The sequence below is a fragment of the Melopsittacus undulatus genome, chromosome 4, assembly GCF_012275295.1.
Source record: "Melopsittacus undulatus isolate bMelUnd1 chromosome 4, bMelUnd1.mat.Z, whole genome shotgun sequence".
In the NCBI taxonomy this organism is placed as follows: domain Eukaryota; kingdom Metazoa; phylum Chordata; class Aves; order Psittaciformes; family Psittaculidae; genus Melopsittacus; species Melopsittacus undulatus.
Genome location: NC_047530.1, coordinates 11,978,865 through 11,992,029, shown reverse-complemented (window position 1 = coordinate 11,992,029; position 13,165 = coordinate 11,978,865). Strand labels below are relative to the sequence as shown.

Below are 13,165 nucleotides of genomic sequence, written 5' to 3'. Positions count from 1 at the left end.
CTTTAAGATCTTACAGGCTCATATTGTTCTCAGCAGGATTTAGCTTGATTTTGATGTCTGTTTTCCCTGGTTCCTTGTTGTCAGGATATTTGAGTACCAGGGAGGTTTGTGATTTGGAAAATGGGTCTTATGAGGACGGACTAGAGGAGTTTAATAAATTAAGGTGGTTCAGACTGACTGAAATAGTTAAAGAAGGAGATAAGTGTATGTTATAATTATCTTGTGAAGGAAGATGCAGGCAGTGGTGAAGAGCTAGCTCCAAGCAGCTGCCTAAGGTGTTAGAGGAGCCATCAGCAATCATTTGAAGTTATCAAAGCTCACAGTAGAAATAAAGACAACATTTTTTTACCAGCTGGGGTAATTAGCTGTGGGAGCAGCACACCAAGAAATGTGCTGGACTCCCTGATGTCAGATGTCTTTGATATACAATCAGATGTTGCTCCTTAAATTGGAAAGCTCAGTACAGGTAGGGATTGATGAGAGAATTGTCTGGCTCATGAATATGTGGGAAATCAACCCAGAAGAGTCCCACTGTCTCTCCTGGCCTCAAACTCTAGGAAGCAGTTAATTTGTTTTAAATATATTAAAACAGTGATTGGAGTAATATATGTTACTTAACAAATAGCCTGGACTTTAATTATGTTATTAATACCATTACATGATTAAAACACTATGTACCCTTTGGAGTGCACTGTATGAAATGTGTCAGTTGGTAACTTTCAGTGTGGGAAGTGAAGAGGAGATGGAATCAATGGACTGGAAGGTCCCTTCCATTCTTCTGTGTGTGCAACACCCACTGGACAACTTACTGTGACCTTTCTGGTGTGTAAACCACACACATCATTCCAGCTGTGGTAGGCATTACTTGGGAGATCATAGCCAGCTTTTTCGCTGGTGGCATCTGAGTGCAATGTGCCCAAGTTCTGTTGGCTTCAAAATGAGAGGGTTGCCCAGGTACCCCAGGAATGGGGTTCCAGGGTCCTCTGGAGGTCTTGGAGCTGACAGCTGCCACACTTGGAAACATAATGGCTGGGCAGAGTCTTACCAAGGGCTGCCTGTTCTGCCGGAGCCACACTATTGGGCTTCCTGGCACCAGCAAAAGGAGAAACCCCCTGAGCATTGTTCTGTAACTTGGAGATGTGTTTTTGTGAATAGATGAAATAGCTGTTTATCCCTCATATGCTGTAAGACTGCCCTGGAAGATGCGGCCTCTGCAGAGCAGACAAGCATTGGTGTCTTGAAGCCAAGGGGCTGAGAGACTGCTGGGGCAGAAGCAACCATGAGGTGCTGCAACATGGCTTTGGAGCATGAAGAGGTGGGTGGAGGAGGGTGCCAGGAACAGGAGCTGCATGGCAAATGTGAGAGCCCTGAGTGGCTGTACCCCAGCCATTGATGGATGGTTGTGCAAAGTATGGTGTCACCACTGCCCTCTCACTGAAAGTGGCATGATAGAAATTGTGCCAGTGCTTTCATGAGGTGTTGGTGAGTTCCTGACTACAGGTTGGTGTTGGTTCACATGTGGCTGCTGCTTGTTGATGCCTTGCATTGTCATGTCTGCACTGCGTGGAAATAACTTGGGCAATGTAGTTAGATTAAGGCCAGGTTGGATGTAGCTTTGAGCAACCTGGTCTAGGGGAAGGTGACCCTGCCTGTGGCAGGGGGATTGGACATGTCCATCTGGTCTTTAAGGTACCTTACAACCTGAACCATTCCATGATTCTATGATTCTATGATTAATGAGCCTCTAGTTCTGTGGAAAAGCACAGTTTCCATGAAAAAATATTGAAATTATCTATTTTCTTTATTTCTTATGTTGTTTGTTTTTTTTTAAATAATTTGTTTTCCCTACAATTGAGGAAAATGGCTCCTGTGGTTTATATCCACCAGGTGGGAATTACAGCCACTGTGACAACCAGAAGGACCAGAGGAGAGAGCAGCATTTAGCAAGCTGATGGTCAGGGCTGTAATTATATGTTAAATGGTTCCTGTGGACTTTTCCTTTCTGCCTGTGCTTTTGCTAATACAACCTAGGATGGGGCTGGCTTTCATCCCTGCCATGAGTGCACCAAAACCTTTTCTGTAGGGACACTTTAACAGCCTGTCCTGTCACATGGGGTTGCTACCTCCCAGCTGTAGGATTCTGTATATTTCTGTACCAAAATTCATGACTGTTTTGTCAGATCATTCCCATTTGTCCAGCCTGCCCTGCCCTTTGCCTTTCTCTGTCTATTCTCTGTGTTGTCCCCTTCTTTAGACTGGCACAGTGCTCTGAACATCTTCTATAGAAAGAAGAGAACCTCCTCTGAGCATGGAGGAACATGGGCAAATAAGACAGACTGATGCTTTGACTCTTACCCCATGCTTGGAAAGAAAAGTCTGTTTTGTGTTCCCAGCTTGCCATGCTGAGACTTGTTGAGGTGAGATGATAACTGCTCATGAATCTGATGAAGGACGGCACATCTCAGAGCAGTCCTGCAGGGATATATGTTCATGTCTGTGTCAATGAGGGGTGTGCAGCGGTATTCTGGTTACAGGTTTTTCCTTTAAATATCTGGCATCTTAGTGTACCGCTTGTTAAACTGAAAATCCTTGTGAATATGCTCATGATGGGTGCTGGAACAAGTGCTGGCTGTTGAAATGTGCTTGGTGGGAGTAACGTGGTGGAGAGAACTGGGGTGATTTGCATTCTGTCATTAGACTGTTAGAAGAAGGATAAGCCAATCTGATGAACTGATTAAATAAAAAGTCATTAAAATAATGTTTATAAAAACAACTCAAACAAACACTTGATCCAGCCTCACCTGCCTTAATAGACCTTTATCTTGTACACGTGACCTCTTTTTGTAAAAAAAAATATTTGCACTGTTAAAAATAGTATTTGATGAAACAAAAAGTAGCTAGATACCTGAGAAATTCCACGATTTCGTCAAGAGTCAAAAGACCCCCAGACCCTTAATATCCTAGTTATGCAGTCTGCCCACACTTTGTGGCTCTGTGCTGCAAAGGGGGGAAATGTGTGAGCAAGGTGCAGGAGAAAGGCAAGAGGAGGGAGGATGCTGGTGGTTCCCTCCTGCGCCACATTGCATCCTGTGTCAAACCATCCGTGGACACTGCCTATCTGAGGCATGCCACCAGTTGCTTCCAGCTTCGCCCTGAGCTGAAACCTTGAAGGCCAGTTTAGGAATCAGGGGCCAGGATTAGGAATTAGCAAATAAATGAATACTTCTCAGTGGAAGAAGCTGAAGGAGTTGGGTGCTGCATTAGGCTGCCCACCTGATTAATAGCTTTTTTTCCTGAAGGTGGACTTACTCTGCTCTTCTGGGTGTTATATTTCTTTCTTTTTTTTCTATTTGCTTAGCATTACTTTGATGAAATATAAAGCAATAAAGCAGTCTTGGCAGCATTACACTACGAAAAGGGTCAAAGGAAGAGGGAGGGCTGTTGCCACAGTAGCTGTTTTAGCACAAGTTTTACTTTTGCATTGTCTCCTCACACGATGGAACGAAGTCTTCCTTCCATTGCAAGCATCGTGCCATACCTCCTCTGGCAGAAGGGTGATATGTAAATATAAGAGAAACATCATGATTTCATGCAACTGACAGCATCCCATACACCCAGCTGCCATTTAGATCATTATTTCAGTTGCCAGCCAGGGCTGTTCTCCACTTCTTCCCCCAGCCCTTTCCCCCAGCATCCTACCAAATAGTGCCAGAAAACTTCATAAATCAGCCACTTGCCTGCAACTTCCCAAAAAATTAAGCATAGCCTCACTTTTTCCTCTGCAGATAAGCAAAGCTACTAATACAAAGTTAGTGTTAGAGCTGTCTATGAGGGGCATGTCTGCAGCCCCACTTCTGGAATTAATTCTGATCATTACTTAAAGACAGGCTGGGCTGGCAGTCTGCTTTTCTTCCCATAGGGGCTGTAAGCAGCCTTGGAGTGAGTTGGTGACTATGTGGTGCTCTCAATTTTTCTTTTCCAAATGTGAAGGGTTTTTTCCCTCTTCTTTCATGAAAATGATCCAGTTGACTGTGGGGGTTGCAGGGGTGGTGGTGTAAGGGGGCAAGTGTATATGGGGAGCCAGTCCTTTCTTACATGAACTGTATGAATAAGTTAAAATGTAGCCAGGGAGGAGTGTTCTTTGTTGTGGTGCTCACTTTTTCTGTAGGCTCTTAAGTAAAGGTCACACAGTAGCTTTGTAGGAAGTCTGTAGAGATGCCTGGAGCACTGCATCTGTGCTGATCTGCCATGTGCTTCTCCAGATTATCTTGTGCAGTGTTTGACTGAATCCCAGTGAGGAAGGGAGAAAAATTACGTTTTAAGGTGAGCTGGGTCTCTGGGATGTGACTGGTCCAAGTTCACTGGGTTTAGAGCTATGGAAAAGGGAAGTACGTGGTTTTTTTTTTGTGAAGTGGTAACTGCCAAGGAGTTATCCCAGGTAACGAGAGTGTTTTGACAAAGTGGAAATGTGCTGTTGGGGGTTATTCTGTTGTTTTGTGGGCTTTGGTTTGTTTTGTGGGTTTTTTTGTTAATTTGCATGAGTCTTTTAGTACAAAATAGTAGGGAGTTTTCAAACAGGCATTTCAAAATAAAAGATTGAAATGCTTCACTTAAAAACTGTCAAAACATTTAAATGCTTTCCAATTATTAAAAAATGCTGTTGGGAACTTGTGAACTATGTCAGACTTTGGGATTTACAGTTTTTCTTGCTTCAGCAAAGTTTTGTGGGAAGAGAGGGAAGAAATGGCCCATGTGAACTTGCACAGTTTTAAACTGTGTCTGGTGTGTTGTGTCCCAGGCCTTAGGTCAGTGAGAAATGACCTGACCTCCAATCACATACAAGACAACACATCCTCTTCCAGTAACTTCTCCTTTCATAATATGTGCCATCAGCTTCCTTTGTGCTGACATTTGAAGTGATCTATTTTAAATGAGCAAGGCTGTTGTCACCACTTGGCTTACTTTGTGCCTAGAGGTCAGATCCAGCTCTTCATGCCAGCTGGGTTTTGTCTAGCCTATGGCATCCTGTTATATTGTGACACCAATTAATTGATCGTCAGATAATCTATTGTACATGACTGTAAATGCTGATGGAGATATGGATGAACAATTGTCTGAGGTGTCTCTTCCTGTGCAGAAGATGGGATGCCTGCCTGAGCAGAAAACAGGACAGAAATGATAAAGGGTATGCATGAGCCTTTCCCGTATTCATGGGGGGTGAGATAATTTGCCATGGTATTGATGCCTTCCTGGGCTTTTGTGGATGTTCAGCAGTGCCTGCTTTTAGCCAAATATGTATTTCCATACAAACAGAAGACATCTGTAATCTGCAGTCAACCAGGTTGAAGAGTTTTCCACTAATAAGCCATGAGAGTGCTCATCTGAGGCAAAAATCCTCACATTTTCTAGTTAGTTTAATTAATGTATATGTTGTGTCTTACAGGAAAGCTTAACTTTACCTTAGGCACCTAAAAAAAAGGGAGTTTTACTATTGCAGTTAAATATTATAAAGAGAACATTTTCTTGCCCACAGCTACTCCATACTCAAACAGTAGAGTCCTCAAACTTCAGGGGCTTTTAGAAGTGTAATACCAATACCCTGCAACTAAACTCCCAGCCAGAGAAGTCTAATGGGATTTCACTAATGTGCTTTCCCATCCTCCTAGCCTTCATGTAGGAGTCCCCTGAGAGCCATCTCCCCAGTGTGGCATGATGAGTTGGAGTGAAGGGAATGGAATGATTCAATCTCAAGACTTCCTATATTCTTATTTATTTATTTATGTATTGTAAGGATAGTGTTAAGTTGTAGGATTGAGGCACAGACTTCAGGCAAGCATTAGAAGTCAGTGTGTTTAACTAAGAAATAAGTGTGAGTCCTTTCTCTCTCTGTTTAATAGCCAAGGTCTGAACTCCTTCATTCTTAGGTAGTTCTTGATATTTCCCATGCAGCTCATGTTCTGGAGAAACAGACTGAGCTGTCCAGGTAATAGTGAATATGGATGGGAAAGCCAGAAAACTGTGTACCTACAGACAGTGTTTTCTTGGCAGTACAAGATAAGCTCTCTGATGCACGCTGGAACAGAGCTGGTGGATGCCAAGTGTGGGAATACAACAGGGTGATATTTTGATGTGGTTATGGCTGCTTCTGAAGACCTTCCTCTTGGTTGATTGATGCTGATAAGAAGTATGTAAAGTTTAGTTGGCAGGTTCCTTCAGTCCAATGACTCCTTCATCATGGACTGGTAGCCAGATACATGTTGCACTGGAGATGAATGTGGCAGAGTGATCTATGAGTGTAAGTATAAACTTGTTGACCAACTCAGATGTTGCAAAGGTAGAGCAAACCCAGTGTTCATGTTTCAAACAGGATCTCTGTTAAAGGTACTTTCAGCTCTGATCTCTGAGGTTTTGTGTGGTTGTCTTGGTGCAGAAACATCCAGTCCCTTATCTACAGTGAAACTCATTGTAGCTGAGAGTAAGGAAGACGCATAATGGCCTTCTCTTCCAAGAATTCAATTTCTTGCTGCTGCCTGTGATGCTCTTCTAGATGGGACCAAAACCCTGATGCAGTGCCACATCATCTGCATGGTGTTCAGCTGGTCAGGCTGGGAGAGCTTTTATGGAAATATATTGTCATGAAATCGCTGAATTTGTGCTGAGTCTTTTCTGTAAGTTATTCCTGTGGCAGTAAGCTCTGGTGGCTTGCATCCCATGGAAGACCTTAGTTTTGTTTCAGTGCTATAGGCTGCAGAGAGGAAAACTTGAAGCCACCCAAGTCAGTGCAGTCAGCAAAGAGGAGGGTGGAAGAGGGCTGAGATCTCTGTGTGCTGCTGTTGTGCATCAGGTGAATAATACTTTTGTCTCAGTAACTCCAGATTTCCTATAAACAAAACCATGATCTTGCTCTGGTATCATTCTGTTTATTAATGACCATGGGTAGAAATAGCTAGACTGAGCACGCATGGACAGTACAGAGCTTCCTTGCTGAGTGCTGTGAAAAGCACTCCTGGCATCTTCCATGGCTGATGGAAATTCAGAGCTCCAGACTTGGCTGGTTTCAGTTCATCTTTCCCCAACTGCTGGTTGAAAATGCAGTATGTGCAATGCATGGGAGGAAATGCTGCTCTGATCCCAGAGTCTCTCCAGTGCCAATGCAATGGCTGAGCAGGGTTTCTCACCTTTACACTTTCATTGGAGTGGAAGCACTCGCTTTACTGGAGATGAAAGTGGTTGTGGAGAAGCTCAGCTTGTGCTGTGAATCCAGCATAGAGCTGTCAGCACTGGCAGGTGGTATTTTTAGTGACATCTCTCCTCTGAGGCAGGAGCCCAGGTTTCCTTTTCCTCTCTGGGTTGAAGCACAACTCTGCTGGTGGATGACTGTTCTGGCAAAGGTCTTGGGGAGCTGTTGTGCTGAAAATGCAATGGTTGCAAATGGGAGTAGGAAATACCTTAACTGCGGGGCTGTGATTCAGCCTTTGCACTGATTTATATAATCTCTGCTACTGATGTATCCTGCTACTAATACTGCCCAGCCAGCTTAAGCAGTCTTGCCGTGCTTCTGCTAAATGCATCTGTATTGTGATGTCGTGGTTGTCTGTAATCTTTGAATGGTCCAAGTGCATCAAACCCAATGGCCATCCAGTTAGTTGGACCATGCTGGCCTGCAGGGTACCAGCTTGGAGAAGTGCTGACCTTCCTTGCCTGGTTTCTTGGTTTCTGATGCATGGGATGTGTTTAAAGACAGAAATAAAGCAGATGGGAGTATGTGGTAATGAGGACAGCCAAAGATTAATCTGTGGGTCAGTAGTGCTCTGCCATTGAGAGTTGCACAGCCGTAGCTAATACAGGAATAAATCAAATTGCAACAGTATTTAGGAGTGGTGTTGAAAACTTGCTCCACAAATCAGTTGCACAGTGAAATCATAATGTGGGCAAAACCTACCAGGTGTTTTGCTTGCACATGTGGTTTCTTAGCTGGCATGGTCTCTTTTTCATAAGCCTGTAATGACTCATCAGTGGTTTCGCTCTTGCAAGGAGTAAGTATGTGCTCCTTCCTTCCTCACATCCTTCAGATAGCGAATGTACAGCACTTGGCTGCTTGTTCTGTAGTTATTAGCTTATAAAGCACCATATGGAAGAATAAAGCACTGTCTCTTTCTGAGTGCTGAGTGATGTTAGCTGATAGCACTAGTCTTTTCGAGGGTGGCAGTTGTTACTGTGTTGTTCTTTGAAGTGCTCATGCAAGTAAGAATCACTTACTTACCTGCTCTTTTCCATAGACCTGGCATCTATAAAACAGAATTCGACTTGTCACCTGTAGGGTTGTGATATGCTCCCAAATCGAGTAGCTCTCTCTGTGTGACTGACTGCACCATGTATATGGTGGTGAGGGCTGTTCCCAAGCATAACACTGTACTCAGTGTAATAACACTTTTGAGTCACTGCTTCTAGAATTGCATCTCTGGTTTTGGATGTACCCTTTCTGTGCCCATATTTTCTAGCTACATACGCAGCAGTAATATTTGGTCACGAAAATCAGGTGTGCATGAGAATGTTCCTGGTTCATACACTAAAAGTGTGTAACTTCGCTGGTGAAGCAAATCAGATATGTAGTAGATGGATGATGAGCATGATCTTGTGGGGTATTTAGAGGCATTTTATTATAGCTTGAATGCTGGCTCCATAAGATTGTTAAATATAAGATGTTGACTAGAAAAGCTGTTCCTCTTACTGTGTTTTACACTGGAATATAAGGTTACCTTATCTCTGTGTGTAGCTAATCGTGATTTCTATTGAGGAGGTGGCTGTGTCTTGTGGAGGGGGCGTGGTGTTTACCAGCTGCAGTCCGGCTATGCAGCAGTGGTCCTCAGCTCCTGGGCTTCATGCTGAGCCCAGGCAGAGCTCAGTGCTGATGTGATGGGGATAAGGTGAGCCTGGAGACACCTGTAGTAGTGGTTCCCAGTGTGATTTTAGCAAGACTTTATTCGTGTGTCAGTCTCTTCTTGCCTTTGATTTCTCACCTTCAAATTCTGCCTTTGACAAACTCCCAAACTATGCAGGATATGTGAAATATCCCCAAAGGATCAAATCTTTTGCATTGCTGAGAAATGCTGCTGGGTGTCTGTCGTGCCAGAGAAGTTTCTAGTTTTAACTAGCTTGAGATGTGAAGTAAGAACAAAATCAGATGCAGGATTAAGATCCCCTTAGAGTTGATTTTTCTCAATTAAAATCTCAAGTTTACAGCTGTTCTCTTTTATCAGGAAATGCATTTTGCCACTTCAGAGTATGGTTGTATCATTAACTGCATAATTGTAGGACTGTTATTACACATTAAAACATTAATAAAACTTACCTAAAGCATGGAGGTTTAAAGCAAGACTCTGGCAAGCTGTATAAATCTGATGTTTTAAGATGTATAAATCTAGATTAAATTGTTTTGTCTTTGTATGGACCTTAGGTTGCGAGTTCTTGTGGATGCTCTCAGGTATTCCTGTGTGAGAGAAACCCAAGTTTCCTGGAGTATTAAAGGTCTCAATGTTCAGTACAGGTTGGGGGTTGACCTGCTGGAAAGTAGTGAAGGGGAAAGGGACCTGGGGGTCCTGGTGGATAGGCAATGTGCCCGTGTGGCCAAGAAGGCAAATGGCATCCTAGGGTGCATTAGAAGGGGTGTGGTTAGTAGGGCAAGAGAGGTTCTCCTCCCCCTCTACTCTGCCTTGGTGAAGCCACATCTGGAATATTGCGTCCAGTTCTGGGCCCCTCAGTTCAAGAAGGACAGGGAATTGCTTGAAAGAGTCCAGCGCAGAGCCACAAAGATGATGAAGGGAGTGGAACACCTCCCTTATGAAGAGAGGCTGAGAGAGCTGGGTCTCTTTAGCTTGGAGGAGAGTGAGGGGTGACCTCATCAGTGTTTACAGATATGTCAAGGGTGGGTGTCAGGATGATGGAGCTAGGTTTTTTTCAGTGATATCCAGTGACAGGACAAGGGGCAATGGGTGTAAACTGGAGCATAGGAGGTTCCATGTGAACATCAGGAAGAACTTCTTTACCGTGAGAGTGACAGAGCACTGGAACAGGTTGCCCAGGGAGGTTGTGGAGTCTCCTGTGTTGGAGATATTCAAGGCCCACCTGGACAAGTTCCTGTGTGATGTACTCTAGGTTACCCTGCTCTTGCAGGGGGGTTGGACTAGATGATCTTTCGAGGTCCCTTCCAACCCTTGGGATTCTGTGATTATGTGATTCCCAATCTAAAAGCCATTTGAAGGGTGTGATGCAAAGTTCACTGGGGATTGTGTGGGGTGGGAAGTTGAGGAGAGAGTTGGAAATGAAATGAAAGTGTGTCAAAGAGACAAAGAGCTGTAGTATAGGGCAGAAAACTAGAGCTGGTTTTCCTTTTTTGAGACAAATTTACTTGGCCTGCAGAGCTTTAGAGTGGGACTGTGCTGTGTTTGTGCATCATGTGTCACAGTGGGATCACAGCTCCTGGCAGAATTTTCAAGGAATTACTGTAATGTAAATAATAATAATAATTAGCATGTCCTTAAGAAGCAGTCATGGCACTGTTTAATTGGGGGGGGGGGGGGAGCAAAAGGAGCACAATTATTAATTACTGTAAAAAGTAGTAAAGGATCATTTGCCTTTCACGAAGGCATGACGAATGCAGAAGTTCTGACACCAGGAGTCCATTTTAGTGTGAAACCCACTGGTGATTCCACACCAGCCCATCCCTGCAGCTGCTGAGGACAGGGATGGAGCAGGTTTGAGTGAACTGTCAGCTGTTGCCCAACTTCAGGGTAATTTCTAACAAGTCCTGTGGAACATGTTTCATTTTTATATATTTCGGAAAAACCTTAAGAAATTGGAAATCAAAAAGTGCAGTAGGCTCTGCAAGGCTTGTCAGCTTGTTGCCTTTTAAATAGGAAAGTGAAAATGAGGTTTATAGAGAAATGAAATGGGAATCAAAGCAAGGATGGCGATGGCTTACTAAATTGTTTTGAAGTATTCTAGGTGCATCAGAGAAATACAGAGCAAATCCTCCGAGTCCTGACCAGAGTGAGAGGTGGGAAATGAAGAAGCAGTCTGGGCATCTGATTTGAGTCATGGGTGGTTAGTGCTATATACATGCTCTAATTAACTTACTGAAAGACTTTCTCATGCTCCTCTAGGGAAAAACCTGCTATTGACATGTACTGATACTGTAATTCAACAGAATCCATTTTCCTTTGTCTATGTAAAAAAAAAAACCCATTTTCAGGTTTCCATCATCTGGGCACCTCTGTTGTAATATTAGGTATGTGAGTAGAACAGTCTCACACCTTAGTGATACAATAATGCCATAAATCGGTAGAGTCTAGTCAGGGCATTGTGTAGGATAAGGAAGGCAGCCCCAGAACATCAGTGCTTAAGCTTTTGGGCATTTGAAGTGTTACGAAATGATGAAACACAAATAATCCTGACAGTAAAGCTGTTTTATTGCACACTTGGAGGTATTATGGTGTGTTTTCTTTGGTGGTAAGTACATGATATCTCTTTTCTGATCCCTGCAATACTGGGAGCTAAAGTAGGTCTAGGAGATCTGTTCAGAAAATAACCATCTTGTGGTTTGCTTTTGTGTTTTCATTGTAAGATGAATCTTGAAATTCCTCTCTCTTCCTCAGTCTCTACCCATGGTTTGGTTGAGTACCAGCTATCCACTAAGAATTTTGGGAATACTGCCCTGCATTGATTCATTTTACTCTGTGGTCTAGCAGAGACTCAAATTTCTGTGCTGTGCATGACTAAATCATGCCATAGACCTCTCACCCCTGCTGGAAGTTGCTCTGCCTCAGGAAAAGCAACGGCATGTGATAGGAATGGGGACTTGAGAGGGGATAAGTAATACAGGGCAGCTGAATTTGGAAAACAGGTCTGGAAAATGGGCTATGTTTTGAAGCTGCTCACTTTCAGAGCATCTTGGACACAAAAAGAAAGTTTTGCCCTGACATCCCTGGAAAAAAAAAGGGATATAACAAAGGATTTCCTCTAAGAGTCTACAGGATCTCTTTTATCACACATGGGTGAGAGAACACTAACAGCCTGGAAAAGTTTTATTTTAAAGGGAAATATAAAATGTCCAAAGGACATCTTGAGTTAGTTGAAGTGCACACGGCTTGCTAGATGTGCATGGAGCTACTTTAAACTGACGATGCAGAGAACGGAAAATACAGTCCTCAGTGATGTATCCAGACTCAAAACAGATATGCTGTTGTCATGCCATAAACAGAATTTCTTTCTCAATTTGTTCCTGTGACCATGAGATTCAGGTTGTTGGCCTGAAGACATCTAGTAGATCTTACTTTTGGAAAGGGTGTTTGGGCAAAGCAAACTTGCTGGTGTTTGGTCAAGGCAAACTTGCTGGCTTAGCAATGCAACATGGAGGAGGTTGAGTGGCATATCTGTGTCTGAGTGTGTCTGTGTGGGCTTGAGTCCTGGTGAGGTGGTGGCTCTGCATCTTGGGTCAGAGGTGGTCACTTCTGTGTCCCCAGAAGCAGAGCAGCCCTGGAGAACAGTATCTCAAAAGAGGAGACAAGGCATCCTCAGGGGTGTGCATCAACCCAAGCAGAAGTCAGGGACATGATGCAGAATGATAGAATCCCAGACTGGTTTGGGTTGGAAGGGACCTTAAAGCTCATCCAGTTCCAACCCCCAGCCACAGGCAGGGATACCTTCTGCTAGACCAGGTTGCTCCAAGCCCCATCCAACCTGGCCTTGAACACTGCCAGGGATCGGGGCAGCCACAGCCTCTCTTGGCAACCTGTTCCTATGCCTCAGTACCCTCACAGGGAAGAACTTCCTAATATCTAATCTACATTTATGCTCTTTCAGCATAAAGCCATTCCTCTCTGTCTTATTCCTATATGCCCTAGTCAAAAGTGATGAGTTAGCATCACCATAACTGCAAAATTGTGTGGCTGTGCCCTGAGTTAATATGTTATTTTCCTGATAGTAGGGAAGTATGTCTGTGCAGTACTGGACTTTCTCATACCACTCTGAGGTGGGTAAATATGCAATTTAGGACTGCACTGAGTATCACAGGCACGATTTGCTCCCTGTGCCTAGCCTCATGCTAATGTGGGGAAGTTTCTGATATTCCTGGATTTAGTATCTTGCATGGTATGTTTATACATGG

General features: G+C 43.7%; 1 protein-coding gene across 1 annotated transcript in view; it reads left to right on the top strand.

Moving 5' to 3' along the window:
* MDGA2 (MAM domain containing glycosylphosphatidylinositol anchor 2) overlaps nt 1–13,165 on the top strand; it is a 361,344-nt gene that overhangs the window by 6,573 nt on the left and 341,606 nt on the right. The window lies entirely within an intron of this gene.